This window comes from Netta rufina, assembly GCF_964035555.1.
Source record: "Netta rufina genome assembly, chromosome: 2".
Taxonomy (NCBI): Eukaryota; Metazoa; Chordata; class Aves; order Anseriformes; family Anatidae; genus Netta; species Netta rufina.
The window spans coordinates 125,233,614-125,243,591 of record NC_140124.1 but is presented as its reverse complement, the minus strand read 5'-3'; the positions used below and the strand labels follow the sequence as shown (position 1 = coordinate 125,243,591).

Below are 9,978 nucleotides of genomic sequence, written 5' to 3'. Positions count from 1 at the left end.
ATCCTGAAACATACATGTATCTTTAATATGTAAGGACAAACTGAATATCTGCAGGCTATCAGATCGTCCATTGTCATAGACGAATAAAATGCTATAATCAAATCTCTGAGTACACAAGATTAAAAAAATAATAATAAAATAAAATAAAAAGCTTTACATTTTGATTATCCTTTAGCAGACTTAATTACCCCTATTAAAAAGTGACATTTTGTCTAAAGAATGTTTTTGTTAGATTTGATTGATTTATTTGAATGATTAGTTCTAAATTTTAGGAAGGTCACCTTGTATTATTCTAAAGAAAATAGTCTCTGTAAGGAAACTGTATTCTGAGCTGATGTCTGTTGAGGGGAATAAGCATTTATTAATTTACTTTAGTACTTCACTGTTATTTTTAACATCAAAGAACATGGTTTCCAAAGGTGAGAGAACACAAAGCATCCGGTATTTATAATTTACGGGGTTAGGACTATAACCTAATGTAAACTTGAAGAGATTTAGTATAATAATATCCTTTGCTTGAGGGTAACGTTTTGAAAACTTCATGGATTTTTTCTTTTATCCTGGCTCAATCTACAATCATATTTCTTTGATATTATTTCCTCTTAGCATTATAGTACAATTGACATTTATAGATAATATGGAGAAGCTGAACTTCACAGAAAGAGGAAAAAATAAGCCTTCGTGTATCATTGGCACAGAAATAATGGCCATGGAGGAGTTTCTGGCTGACTTTTATTTGTCTGCTGACAGCAAGCGCAACAGAGCTCTTGCTGACTGCTTTTGGCTCCTGTAGATCTGTAATAAACAGCTCAAGCGTATATATTTATTCTATAGATTAATCCAATTCGTTGAAGAAATCTGCTCCTAACTTATGAATATGTGCTAGTTAATGGAAATTTTTAGATGGAATTAATGCCAATTAATTAATACAGCTGTGTGGTACTGTCTTTTCCCCAGGTGTGGAAGGTGACAGTTTGAACCTCACTGTAACTAATAGTCCGTATGTAATTTGGAAGAACAAATCTTCAATGGAAGATCCCCAGGGAATAAATGGGAAGTCTGTAAGTAAACAGCGTGTCAGTCCTAAGAAAAAAGTGATTGCTTTTAAAGTAGTAATTATTTTTGTTGCAACCAAGTCACTGAAAGGCTTTAGAAAGCTGCATGCACTTTTAATGATTGGAAGCAGTGGATGATGAAATTATTTCAGTGGTGGAGGCCTATGTGAAAGCTACATTGCTTAAGAAAATATGTATAGATTTAAAAATATTTTTCTTCAATAGTTCACATTACAAGGTGATGATTATTGCTTTCTCTAAGAAATATTCAGGTTGCTGCATTTATATAATTGTTAACATTTCGATCTGTTAGGGTTTTCACTCCCTTATCTGAAGTTATTTCATTTTGCCTATGTGAACTCTTAGCTGCAGTCATGTGTACCATGGCAATTTTTTTTATCATTAAAAGAATATATATCTTTAGCATCTTTGTTTTTTTCATGTCAATGCCTGTTTAGAAAGTCGCAATGGTAATAATTTTTGAAAACTATCAGACATGGTTAATACCATTTTAAAATAATACTTCATGCACAGTCAAATGATTAGTGTATGTTATGGATTTGTTAGTTTAGTTTGTGATATCATTCTTGGCACTCGGTGAACATTATAATGCCATATAGATGGTTTTATGCTGGATTGTTTTAACAGAAACAGTACACATTAAAACTGCCCTATTTTTATGAGTTGTAAAATAACTCCAACAACTACTATTTGGTAAATTTGATTAGACTTATTTCTTGCATTTTTTCTGGCTTATTTTCTGCATTTGACAGTATTTTCTGTCATCTCTCACTGTTTCCCTTGTATAACCAGTTTCCCCAATGCTTGTGTTAGTTTTTCACATAGCAACAGAGTAGAAAGAAATCAGCCACCTAATAACAAGCCTGCTGTGTTGTGTTTTTGTTGCACTTCTCGTCTAGTGTCATTTTTACTGTCTGAAGCAATATGGTTTTGATTATTTTCCAATGTTCATTTATTCCACAGTCTGTCTCTATGTGTACATTTGGGTATTTATCCATCGCTGCTACAGCAATGTGTGAAAGGGACCAATTCAGCCCTAGAGAAAGGAGTGGCCATGGTTACTGAGTAGTGCTAAACAGGGATGGTCCTTGCTGAAGTTGCAGGCATGGAGCTTTCAGCACCACCCAAGCCCAGTCCTTGTTGTATCCCAGATCAGGGTTTTCTCTGTGCATGAGAAGCCTTTTCCTGAAGCCAACGGGGTTTACTGCGGCTCCCACTGCAGTTCTGTCCCTCTGGATGGCCAGCAGAGCCTGTGCTCCTGGTGCTGACGTGGGCTTGGGTCTAGTAATCATCTGCTGGAGCCATACGTAATGACAAATGTAACTGTCACTCTGTCACTTAACATAACGGGAGTATTAAGGGAAATATTTGTTCATGGTTTGGCACTACCAGCACTCCTGTTGGGGTTATTCATTCCATTCCTTCTTTTCACCACTTAGTCCAGAGAGCCTGTAAAACACTTCATCTGCTCAGAGTTTCCCCTCACATTACCCAAGTGGGTGGTAGTCATGAATGCTATCAGGATTATCAAAATCTAAAACAGTAACTGCTGAATAGACTTGCTGCATCAAAAAGCACTTAGGCTTTAGTAACTGCAAGAACCAGACAGCCCAAAGGTATATGACCCAGGGCAGGATTACCACTGTGGTATTTTGCCTATGGGCCACTGTGACTTTTCTTACTGCCTAGTCATTAGATAGGCTTAAAATTGGGGTAGTACACTGGTGGATCAAATCCTGCAATCAGGTCTCTCTTTAATTCATTCCTAATTGGACAGGCTGCTACTTTTGCAACAGTCAGTAGGTAAATGTGGAGATTTCTTAAAATTGGTAGTCAGAAGTGAGAATATTTTCTGTGAAAATGAAGACAATGGTGTGAACATTGTTTTTGTTTATTTTGCTCTTTGTGTGTGTATACACAAAATACAGAAAAAGACTGGGAGAGATAAACACTCTGCAATTACAATACACAAACCAAAAGCTGTTTGTGGCTTTAGATCCCTAACACATATAGCCACTCCTAAAGCTTCTTGGTAGTCTACATGAAAAGAGGAAATCTTTTCTGTGAGTGCCATTTGAAAGATACTTTGATTATGGAACTTGCAAATGCAAACTTCCAATGCAAATTTTGCTGTGGAAGCAATTTGAGGTACACATAGGTAAGGGAGGAGCTTTATTCAACAACTGAGAACTGAAAGTATGTAATGTTTTAGGAAAACAGAGCTAGATGGACAATGGGGGAAGTAGCAGAAGATGGAAAAAGAAAAGGAAAAGGAAAGAAGTTTATCTGGCAACACTGTGAAAGAATATATGAGTAGATACTATGACAGTTTCTTTGACCAAGATCTCTCTGTTAGGTACAAGACAGGATGGTGTTTCACCTGGGAATGCAGACTGTTAGTACTAATGAGCACAAGAGGATACCGCACACAGTAAGTCCAGTAGGCTAGATTCTGCTCCCTGTTATATTCATACAGCTGAGAGGGTATTTTAGTATCTAAGCAACACTCTCATCACCTGAAGAAGTGGTCCTAATGGTACTGTAATGCATTTGGTTCATGTTCTGTAGGAAGTGCCTGGCTAGTGCATCATAATGTGCTTGTAAACTTGAGTGCTGCATCTGCTGCTGCCTTTCTCTTACTAGGTGCCTGAGAAGGAAGCCCAATGCAGATTTGACGTTGCCTAGACAGAGGATATCAGTGTATTATCCTGCCTGAAAAGGTCACCGATGTTCAGTTGCTTTCTTTCCAAGAAAGAAAAGGCTTTGAAACAAAACCTTTAGTTACTCTCATGGAAGGAAAGAGTGTTCTCTTCATGTTTTTGCCCTTGGTCCATGCTGTTACTGTGTAAGGCAAAAGGTAACAGCAAAACAAGAAGTTCTGAAACATTTCTGTCAATATACGTAGTTTATATCCAAATGATTGATTAGTAATAAAAGAGGTACACAAGGAGTATAGTCTTAAGTCTACATCTTATTGACTGGAATTGGATATGAAAGTAGAAGCTCTACAGCTCATGCTTTAGCTGTACCTGTTCTTCCTGAGAGCTCCTCTGGAGAAACACTGCTACTGGAACATGCAAGCGAGATCAGGTTTATTGTTCAGCTAGATGGTCTTGTTGCCTGTGTCTGATATATGAAGGATAGGTTCTCTTAGGGCTTTGTCAATGGAGGGAAGGTTGTTTGCTGATTATATATGCATCTATTAAGGGTGTTCCATTCATGTTTTATCAAGCAAGAACTCTCAAATCTTTATTCAAGAACTCTTGAATCTTTAAAGTTTTCTATGGGTTATTTTTTTATTTGCGTCTCTGTATTAATAAACTGGTCATTAATTTCAACCCATTTTTTCAGTGAAGCAGAGATCTCAGTGACAACTAATGTCTTGAAAATTACTACAGTGGGGCTGCTTCAATGACTGGGCTGTTTGATCTCAAAAAATGTCAAAGTGCTTTGCTGCTCACTTTGCTGATCTTTCTGTGGATCCACCTCTCCAGCTGATTGAATCTGTAGCAAACATTAACAAAATAACATAATTTAGCTTGGTACTGAAATCTGCAAGTATTATACATAGTCAACATGGTTAAACCTTGAAGTTCCATGCATAGGGTTGAATCCCATGACAGATTTGCTGTACTAGTGCTTCAGACTCTGAGTTTGCAAACATTGCTCTTCACGGTGGCTCATCCCTGATCCTGCCAGTTACTTGCATTAAGTCCCATTGCTCATACATACCTAAGAAGAAAAAAAATCACACATCCTGTTTAAAAGTTTTTGTGATGAAAATTTCAGTTTTGGTGTTAGACAAATTCTGAATGTAAGGAAACTGAGAATGGGTCATTGCATACTAAATTGATTTCAAAAAATTGATTTAAAATTATTGTGGCTTACAATTGTGGTAGACTAAATCTCTACCAGTCCCAAATTTGGCATTGCTATGAATACTTTGCTCTAGAAACCCTAGAAGCCTCAGACACGTGACAAACACTGACAATCCTAAGATTCTGTTTTGATATGCTTGAGATAGACATATACCTGTATTAGAGGTACCTTGTTAACAGCCTTTTAAAAACTTGCAAAAGGGCATTGTGGAAGTAAGGAGGCATTTTAAGTCATTTGATTTGTCTAGTGGTTTTTTTGTTTCGTTTTGTTTTGTTTTTTAAATGCTTATTTTTCACGCAGTTGTAAGATTCAACACAAGGAAGTTTTCACAAGTAAATATTAGCATGTTTTCAGAAATTACTAGACCCTGTGGGGATATTTTAGAGTGTACTTCTTCCCTGTCAGTTGTCTTTGGTAGCAATGTTAGGTTATTATATGTAACATACAATACCTTTCATTCCTACCTATCCTGTCCAGGCTCAGAGTTGAAAATACTCATTGCAAAATTGTACTTCAAGAAGTATTTTCAGTGTTGAGTATTTCTGATGATCAACTTTGCCCATCTGGAAAACAAAGCGAAGACTCTGAGGCCCTCAGCAGTCAGGTTAGATCCCAACAGCGTGCACCCAATGAGCCAAGAAAGGAGATGCTCGTAGTCTGCTTCAGCAGTTAGTCTTCTCCAGTTCCCTCTGCAGCCCCCAAACCTCAGCTTTCAGTCGTCACTCTGGGCAGCCTGACTGCATACTTCCAACTTCTGGCTTCTCCTAGACACTGCTCTCCTGGTTGCCCCAGGCTGCGCAGCGGTGCCATGTATCACGGAACGGCGCTTGCATGGCAAATTCACTTCATTGCTCTGCTAATGGAAAGATGCAGAGCAAGTAGCTGGTTTCAGCAAGAAAAAGGAGAAGAGAAAAACAAAACAAAACCAACATCCAGCACCTGGCTGCAGCAAAATAATGAATTTTGCAGCAAACTTGCGAGATTCTATGGAATCTTGGAACAACGCCAGACTCCACAACCACAGAAATGCTGAGTCTATGGGGCCCAGAGAGAGATGGCTGGGGCAGTTCACATCTCTCTGTCTTTGTTTCAAGCTCTTTGCAGTCTTTCAGAGGCATCAGATTACACTCCCTTCACATTTTCAAGGTTATCTTTGCTACTAAGAGGGCTAGAAAGTTCATTTTGTTTGGAGGTGAGCTGAGGTTGGGAAGGGAGGCTTTCTAGGGCTCCGCTAGGGAGCAGTTGCAGAGGACACTGTCGCAGTGGTGGGTGACAGCCAGACACGGCCCAGCTTTGAACAACACCTTTAACAGCACACATACTCCTGTTACCTGTTTGGCACCTTGGGGGACAATGTCTACTAGGAAAACAAGTGAAAATACAAGTATTTTAACTTCAGTTGAAAACTTGTAGCATTGTCTCCAGCAAAGATTATGTACATGTATGTTCATCCTACCTGAGTTTGTCCCCAAGTATGACACAACACTGTGTCCTCTTCTGCCTTTCCTTGCTATTCTGAAGAAATATAACATGCTTCCTTTTTGGAAAGATCTTCAGGGCAGTAACCAACAAGCACCATACAATTGCAATCTGTAACTGAGACTATAAAAATGTAACTGCCTTCACCCTTCCCATTCCCCATCGCCTTGCTATCTGAAATTGGTCGGATATTGGAGACACAAGCCACAAAACCAACTTCTAACACTCAGTAAGTGTCAAAAATAACGAACAGCCAGAACTAGCTGATGTATACAAGTTTTAGAAATTGAAACGAGCAGCTGTTAGGCAGCCTGTGGTAGCTGTTCAATCAGGAACAATCATCAGAATTTTTTTCTTCAGAAATATTTTAGTGAAAATGCTCATGAAAACTGTAATTCTTTGTGGACAGTTTGTAGACAGAGAAGTATATCTTATTCATTGCAAACTATGCTGGGGTTTGGGATAACACCACAGAGGAATTCTTGTTACTTAAGACATGCTTTCCCTTATCTGTGGCACAAGTCCTGCAGTGCTGTAAGCAGCAATGCTTGTGTCACTGAAAAGTGTAGTTCTACTTACAGTTCGTAGTGTCATGCATACTCGTAAGTCATTGTGGGAGCAGAGCAGAAACACAGCATTCATCATACCTCTTATTCTTGTGTTTTTCTGCTAATAATAATTCTTAATAATAATTCTAGTTAATTCTTAGTGCACGCACATCAGTGCTGACTTTACGGTCACAGCTTTAGGAGGGAGATAGAGGCCTTGCAGGGGTTTGGTTGGGGTCAGTAAACACATATCATTGCTGGTTTTAGATGTACCTACTCAGAGAGATGCATCTTTGTCTTTTTTATGGTGCGAGGCATTTTTAGATTGCTTTATTAAAAATTGATATATATATATGTATGGTATATAATGGTACATATAACTAAAAGTATAGAGCTCATCTGATTCTTTCCAGCTGCTATATATGCACTATATATATGTGTGAAGTCTCCCCTTGAAAATCTTGATGAAGCTGTAGCTTAGCCCTTACCAGTAAAAAGCAAACTGCCAGTGAAGTTTATTTTCTTTTTTACTAAGTTTTCTGGACCATTGTTCCGCTCGAGGAGCCATGTTTGTTAGTTTTGGCTCTCTGACTTTTCTTCCTTAAGGATAAACTCTCCTTAGGCAGTTGTACAACTATGCATTAAAAGACTGCATAACAGTTTATTCACAGCCTAAGTTCCAGCAGAATTCAACTGTGTGACTTCCTGGCTTGAGCGGGGGTGCATCTGTAATGTAAATACCTACTTGATTTTGTGGAAAACCAGGACGATTTTTGTTTGTTCTTGTAAAAGATTCCTGCTGGAAGCTTAACTTTAAAGTTGGCATTCAGCCTTCTGTGCTGTGACTCGGATACTGATCTGATTTTGTGCTTTCATGGACATTTTTATATTTTAAAATTTTTAATTCAACATTAGCTTTGCTTACAAGCTACAGAGCAGAATAAAATCGCATTACAAACATTGTAGTATTAGATTTTATCACCATTTATTTCTTCTCGTCTGCCCAGGGATTTCTACATGTTCAGTAGAACTAATTTGCAGTCAGACACTGAGGTCTTCTAGAAGGCCAGCAGGCTCCACAAACTAATTTATCCAAATAACCAATCCCTCATAGGCCAACCATAGAAGGACACCAAAATGGCCTAAGCAGGCAAAGCCCCCTTTTGAAGTCTGGAATGTTTTGACTGACTTGAAACAGGCGGCAGGAATGAAGGGATAATTTTCAGTGACCCATGGGACTTTTTTGCCATTTTCAAATATTAGGTAAAACAAAGAGAAATTGCTTGTTCTAATTTAGAAAGACTTAGCAACCCGGAAGGTAACCAGACTCAGAATGGAGTACTGAGGTATACAGCTGAAGTTTACTCGGTGCATCAGGAGCTTGTGTCTAGCTGTATAGTATTTACACATGAAAGCACATGCACATGGCTCTATTTATTCATACACATATGTAAACTCATTTTTGAATTTCATTTTTATAACAAAAATTTGTAAGGAGTATGTCTGTAGTAGTGAGAGAACTGCCTATGCCTATGTACTGTTTTTCTTGAAAGGATCGTTTTTAATTAGAAGGACATGTTGCTTCTTATAAGGCTGGGATCTTCATTCAGCAGAAAATACTTCTGTGCCATACCTGTTTTCTCATACACCCTCTCCTAGTGCCATTCAAATAAGCACAGAATTTATGTTAAATTTTAAGTAAGATTCCTAGTCTGAAGTAGTCTCACAGACAGAAAGGGGAAGCATTTTGATGTGTATGTAAGAACATAATTCTTTACGGACAGTTCTAGGGTGAGAAAGATAATATGAATATTCAAAAACAAAGTTAAAACATTACAGATAAGTACTTCATGTCTATCTATTTAAAGGTACATGTTGAAGAAGGTGTGGGGGCAATTTCAGCAACTTCACAGATTTCAGCTGCTTTTTTAGATGCACACTCCTAGAAATTTTTTATTAAATTTGCCATGGAGATTTAAGTGATAGGTCCAATTCTGTATTTAGCAACACTAATGGCTCAGACCGACTACAGCTTTGAGCTTTGTCCCCATGACATTGATTCATAGATGAGATGGGGCTTCCTGGTGAAAAGAGTGTTGTCTATACAGAGGAATCACTAAGCCATTAATCAGGTTTCTCTACCCATGCTTAATAGAAATATGTTTCCTTAAAACAGTATTTTGACAAGAATACTGGTCACCAGTTCACTCTTGTCCTTCAGATATCTTTTGTGGCTCTTGGGAGCCATACAGAATATAACACTCATGGGTAAGGCAGATGCTGAACACCGTTCCCTATGTACTCATACTGATACTGCAGGCTTAGGGGTCTGCAAAACATCACTGTGGGGCACTTGTGTATGTCCTGATAACTTTACAGGTAGCAATTTTAATCTGGCAGTTTACAGTTGGGACTCTATGTTGCTTGATTGAAATACAGCTGGTATCTCTCCTACATGCACAACAAGCTCCTAGTTTTAGTTTGTGAGTTATTTTACAAGGCATATTCATATATAAGTCCCCCCTGGTTCCAGATTTCTCTAAAATGTTTGTGCTTAGTGTTGTGCCAGGGTAACAGACAAATGTGGTAGAATGACAGAGAAATCCTGTTTAAATGCAGCTTTCCATCTTATATATACTGTCCTCAGATTAGTGGATTTCAGAAACATGATGTTTAAATTAATGTTATTTGGTGTGAGTGTATATATGTGTGTCTGTGTGCATGGAATGTATTAGATTAAATTAGGTTATGTTCCAGCTTTTACTTGAGGAATATAATTTTGTTAGTAGTTAATAACGTTAATGCCAAGATTTTCTTGTATTATGTTTACATATGTGGCTAAAGTAAAATCAAATTATATTTGCTGGGGGTAAGATTATTCAGTCAAGAACCTGTTTAAAACAGGAGAAATTAAAAATACAGGGGTTGTAGGAAAGAGATGCTTCTCTATTTCTTTCTACTTTGCTTTAACTGTGTTGTCTAGACTGTCCTGGAAG

At 37.9% G+C, this 9,978-nt stretch overlaps 1 protein-coding gene across 1 annotated transcript in view; it reads left to right on the top strand.

The window, feature by feature from the left end:
* Positions 1–1,043: 1,043 nt before the first annotated feature.
* EYA1 (EYA transcriptional coactivator and phosphatase 1) overlaps positions 1,044–9,978 on the top strand; it is a 151,478-nt gene continuing 142,543 nt past the window's right edge. Inside the window, exon 1 of the mRNA XM_084306991.1 lies at positions 1,044–1,061. The gene's annotated coding sequence lies outside the window, so the exon portion shown is untranslated. The remainder of the gene's footprint in view (positions 1,062–9,978) is intronic.